The sequence below is a fragment of the Pseudochaenichthys georgianus genome, chromosome 2 (genome assembly GCF_902827115.2).
Source record: "Pseudochaenichthys georgianus chromosome 2, fPseGeo1.2, whole genome shotgun sequence".
In the NCBI taxonomy this organism is placed as follows: Eukaryota; Metazoa; Chordata; class Actinopteri; order Perciformes; family Channichthyidae; genus Pseudochaenichthys; species Pseudochaenichthys georgianus.
Window position 1 is genome coordinate 10,168,156 of NC_047504.1, and position 6,000 is coordinate 10,174,155.

Genomic DNA, 6,000 nt, shown 5'->3' on the forward strand with positions numbered 1-6,000 from the left:
TACCTGCAGCTTACCTGACGACGAACCTGTCACATCCAGCTGCACTTCATCCGCGTCTCCAGGGCGCTATTTCGGTTGTAGCGGGACCAACAGGACGGCAAAATGTGTCTTCGTGTGAGACTTCTCCCAGCTGCAAACTTTTTTCGCTTTCGAAATAACGGTGCACGGTTTTTCAGTGAAAGGCAGAAGTAAGCTCACTACACGCTAGCTCGCTAACTACTTTTAAGGCTAGGGTAGGAAGCAACAAGCGATTTTGACAGTTCGAGGAAATGTCCAATGTGCTTTGCTCCGGGGTGGTACTAAGGTCTAAACATTAAAACGCATTTATTCTAAAATATGTAACTTATTATATGCTGTAACTAAACGTCACGTGGTGTGAACGTAGAAGGTGCTGGTACATTTCGTTGAATTTAAACATTGGAGATTTACTTATTTTCGATAAACATCGCTATTACCACCCTCCAGTAAAGTTGGTACAGTCCAAAGAACCAAGGGTAAAGGGAGGGGGTGCTTGTTACCTAGGAAACAACAGTGAATCTCCCTGGGGGAAAAGATGTGGCCACTGATTTATGAACCAGTGACTGTCTGTCTGTCAACATAGCCTGCCATCGACAAAATAAAAACATTAAACACATTTGACAAGCCCTATCGCAATTTATTTTACAATACCCTATTCATTCTTATAGAAATTCACGCTTTTACTTGACTTATGTACACAGCAACCTCGACATGAGACATGATTATTAGATGAATAATGGATGTGTTGTATTATTTTAATAAAGCCAGAGTAATTTAATTGAATTACATTACTTTTCATTAATACACAATCACTATGACTATGTCAGGAGCAAAGCAAAAATGCCAGAAAGTACATTTAATTTGATTTATCAGCTGATCAAAGACTCTAAATCAGCACATCGTCACCACTTGCTGTGCAGATTAGCATGCACATCCCAAACATTTTGCAGCCTAATTGCATGCAGCTGGCTGGATTTAGCCGTCTGTGACACACAGGGACCCGTTGTCAGCAAGAAGAGCATCGAGTTAACAAGGAGCAAGTCACAAATATCCCCGGAATGAGCAGAGAGGCACAAATGTAGCCCCACTGACTGCTGCCCACGCCATGCAAGCCTATTGAGCACATGAACAATGAACATAGCCATCACAGACTGCTCTGTCAGGGCCAAGGTCTGCTTTGGTGGAAGGCCGCTGGGGACGAAGGCATCACACTTCTGTCAGGACATTGACGGTGTCAGAGATCAAGATGTTATTAGCCGGCTCTGGTTTGATGTAATATTTCATGCAGGAAACAACAGTTGTTTGAAGCACAGACATTCACAGGGTCAATTTAATATCATGTTGAAATACAATCAATCTAGGGTCAGACGGATGATGTTAACATGTGTTACTGCCTTGTGTCACATCATAATACATCACACTGCTGGCACCGTTCATATATGTGACACATCACCTCAGGCAGATGTGCTCAAACGGTGAAGAGAAGCAAAAAAGGGTCATTATTCTTGTTTTTATTCTTCCACGGGGTTTTTAAGTTCTCCATCCGAATATAGCAAGTGAAAAAAGCAAAATATAACACATCCACAGTGCCACCATAGAAAAAAACAGTATTTTCAATACGTAAGAGATCATGAAAAACTGCTCGCATAGGTCAGGCTCTTCCCCCAAGGCCTCGTGTATTGATCTCAATGCAGAGGAGGCATTTGTAAAAACGCTGCTGCCGGCATACTTCTTTAAAAGTCCCTGAACGCCCACACACTTGCAAACAAATGCACACTCTGCTGCTCACAAGAATACATGCTGAAAAAATGTCAATTTAACAAGACTTTTTCTTTATTTTGACGTTAAATGTAGTTTGAAGTTGTTGCATCGATGTAGGCGGAGGGTTGAAACAGTGTGTCATTTCTTCCTGCCTGTTTTGAATACGAGACAAAGCCATTTAAGTGAAGGATTGTGTTTCTGAGTGAACAGCCTACTTATTCTGGACTTCATTTGTAAAAAGTTTATCTGGAAACAGTTTGCATAATTTTAAAAATCACATGTAGGCACTCGCACAAATAAAAAGGAACCGAAGCAGATGCCTGCATGTGTGTGGTGCGCTCATTAATGTGTTTGGCTCCACATTTGTTGCAGTTGCAGTCTGTTGAGTGGACCTCGGGATCAACTGAGGGGGCGTCAGGCGGGAAAAAGCAGCCGCAGTTTCTACAGAACACCGTTGTTAGTTCCCCTTAAACACAGAATGAAGAGATCACGGAGGAAAACACAGAAGGCAGTAAACACTGTCAGGCGAAATGTGAAGACACACACACTCAGGCCAGATCTCTGACTCTGAGGTCCTTCTGCACACACACACACGCCCGCCCACACTCTCTCTCTCACACACACACACACACACACACACACACACACACACACACACACACGCACACACGCACGCACGGGGCAAAGCTCTCCCGTCAAGGACACTATTGATCTTGGACACACCAAATGAGCACACACCTGATTATGAAAGCTTTTAACCCAAATGCTTAATGCAGCGCAGGTCTAATGGGAAGAGCTTATGGCTGGCACAAAGCTCAGTGTGTGTTTTTGTGCACGTACTTTAGTCAATTTGATAGATTGTAGGCAGATCACATGGGCATTTCACTCACTCTCTGACTTTGATGAGCATTTTATTAATCACAAGGCCTAAGTAATGATGGATTGAAGATGGTCCTGCTGTCATTAAACAAACTGATCCCAAAATGCACGTACGCCGCACCGGGAGAGCTTATTCACACAACGAGAGAATCCATTTCGAGGCAGACTCATTTGTCCACGGAGAAAACACTAGTTATGCATCACCATAATTCATCTGCCGAACCATTTGTTCATATTGCTTCCTCTGTTCCTCCAGGAATTCCATTTCAGCAAAACGGAAGATACTGTAGAATCCGCACTGAATCGTCCGTGAGTTCATTAGCAACCCCAAGGTAGAAACACATTATTGCATTTTACTCAAAGAAACAGTATATTAGTATTATCAGATTGGGAAATGTTGTTCAAAGAAGTGGAACAAGCTCGTAAGTGAACTCAAGTTGAAGTCTTACAATATGGGAAATATGGCCTGTTAGCATTGCTTAGCGACAACACAGGAAAAAGTAGGAAACCTGTGACCTGAAAGCAAAATAAAACATGTAATGGATATTTATGGTCAAGCACAGTGACTTTCCGGCAAGACGAGACAAAGACGACTCATAATTTGACACTAGTCGTAGTCATTTGATCCATTGTCAATATAGACATATTGATAAGTGCAGCCCTGCTGTTTCCACCACTGGTTTCCTGAATTGATTGAACAAACAGTGGCTAATATTTGAAACCCTGGCACGTAGATCCATAAAATATGCTGATGATAGATGCTCTACTTGTGGGAGCTCATTACCAAAATACAGTGTGCATATTCTGGAAAAAACATGCATTACTCAATGTCTCAGAAAAATGGGTTCCACTCTGAGAAAGCAGACTTTTATCAACCAAGGAACCATATCAACATAATATTGCTGATTCTGGAATAATGACAGAAATTAAGGAAAATATATGATATTCCACCAAATAAGGATTTGCCTTTTTATACTACAAGTGCCCTATGTTTTCAAAGGGGCCCTTGTTTAAAAATAGTGTCCCATAGGAGAGTGAATACAATTATGAAGGGTGACATTTGATGAGAGAAGACAGATATGCCGTAATTGTGAGAGATGAGAATTTTCGAAAATGTCATATTACCATGACAACTCAGCTATTGTCATGTCAAGGTTGCCGTGTGAGGAGTTGCGCTGCAACCAAACGAGACACTCGCTGTTGTTCTCCACCAGGAACGATTGCAATAAATCCTCGATTTTCTACAACCCATTATTCGCCACTAAAATGGAATTGTTCCCTGAAATTGCACGACCAAAAATCAATGTCATCAGCTCTGGCGCTCTGCAGTCCAAAGTGCATCCAAATACAGTAGAGGTGTTTATATTATTCATGAGATCCAGGTTCACACAAGGCCAGCATCTCGACCCGGACTGCTTAATGGCCGCTCCGCCCTTCATCACGGAGAAGCCCGCCCTGTGATCCATGCTTGGCAGTCACTTAGCCGAGAGGATTGAGACTGCTTTGAAATATTCAATAATGCATTAAAGATCAGAGAGTAGTGAGCTAATTATGTCCCCACACACATGAACACAGAGTGAAGTTGGAGGTAGCAATTAAGTATTTTGCACGCTGACAAGCTGTAATGAAGTTGTGGTGAATGCATGATTTTTCACCTCTCAAAGGCTACACCAGCATTGTTCTTACTCCTAACATCTTCGACACTGTGGTGTGTTCGCGCGCCTCTCAGTGTACCAGACAATAATAACCTATCTCAAGGCGACCCATCAGCTTGAAATATTGATGCTTTTGCTGCAAGGCTGCGGGCCTCAGCGGCAGGTTACAAGGACACTTCCAATGTATCATAGAATATCAGACAACCCCCCCCCTCCATTAGCAAAGACGTGCTGGCCTCACTGACTGTGGAACAAATGGACCTCTGACACAGCTTACACAACATCCCGCTTTCAGTGCGACACTTTACATCCACTCATGATCTCTCTATGCTACCTTTAACTTTTTTGTCTTCCATTACTTTCATTTCTAATTTAAAATGCTGTATTACAGTTTTTCTCCATTGTATACTCACACACACACATTTTACTATGCAAACAATGTTATAATCTTGAAGCTCATGTATCAACAACAAAACTCCAGACTACTCTAAGCACAATTATATTTGTTTGATTTAAATCAACCAGGACTGAAAACTTAAATTGCCTTTATAAAGTTTCATTTAAAGGTGGGGTAGGTAAGTTTCAGAAACCGGCTCGAGATACACTTTGTTATATTCCATGGAATGCTCTTAACATCCCGATAGCAATGAATATCTTAAGTGCTTTGACAAAAAAATCCATAAAAAAGTCATCTGTAGAAGCCGTAATACTGTAAAAAGTACAACCAATTGTCAGCCTTCCATCGGGGCACACACTTATCTCGTGCCCTCATTGGTCATGTGCGCGTGTGTGTTGGAGGAGGGGCTCTGTGAGGAAGTGGCAGATTTTCTCCGGTTGTGTATTTTCAAATTCTAGCGATCTCGAGCCGGTTTCTCAAACTTACCTACCCCACCTTTAACTTCAACAGTTCTCACTTGAAGTGGCACTACCATCAGGGCTTATTTGTGTTCACTTCACTCTATTAGTTTTTGCCCTTTGCAATCACATTCAATACTGAAATAATGAAGAGGCTAAAAACTGATTTGAACTCAGGGCCTTTCTACTTAATAGGTACGGTTCGAGGTGTTGTAAATCATAAGGTCCCTAACGTTTCAAACATTATGGGTCATATCTTTCTACATTTCTTGGAAAGCAGCTTGTTGCAGATATCAGTGACATGAAACCATTACGAATAAGCACTCGGTGATTATAGGAACATACACACACTTATTTCCTCTGCTCAGCGGATCAAACATCCATTCGTCTGCTAAATGAATCGCACACGCCATATTGTCCCTGTAATTATCGATTTCTAAGTGGCCTTGCAAGTATCATCAGTCAGAGGCTTCTTCAAGTCGAGCAATTATTATATTACTGTAACCATGGTGATTTATTTGCTGTGCGATTTTCCAGTTGAAATGTATTTATGGATGAGTGGGCGGAGGATCTGCAAGTGTGTGTGTGTGTGTGTGTGTGTGTGTGTGTGTGTGTGTGTGTCAGGGGCTAGATCAAAACACACATGAGCCTTGACCTCTGATCTATGCAAAGTTCTGACTATAATCCAGATAAGATAGATAAATATGTCGAGTTTATGCAGAATTTACTATGTGATGTAAAACATTATTGCTTTTCCAGGGACGTTATGATTATGTTGCTTCTTATTGGCAATAAATGAGATTCAGACAAAGATTTTACTGGCAGATATAAA

The 6,000-nt window shown here is 41.6% G+C and overlaps 1 protein-coding gene across 9 annotated transcripts in view; it reads right to left on the reverse strand.

Moving 5' to 3' along the window:
• Positions 1-228, reverse strand: part of mbnl2 (muscleblind-like splicing regulator 2) — a 41,978-nt gene extending 41,750 nt beyond the window's left edge. For all 9 annotated transcript variants that reach the window (XM_034101205.2, XM_034101182.2, XM_034101169.2 and 6 more), the window contains exon 1: positions 15-228. The gene's annotated coding sequence lies outside the window, so the exon portion shown is untranslated. The remainder of the gene's footprint in view (positions 1-14) is intronic.
• Positions 229-6,000: the final 5,772 nt, after the last annotated feature.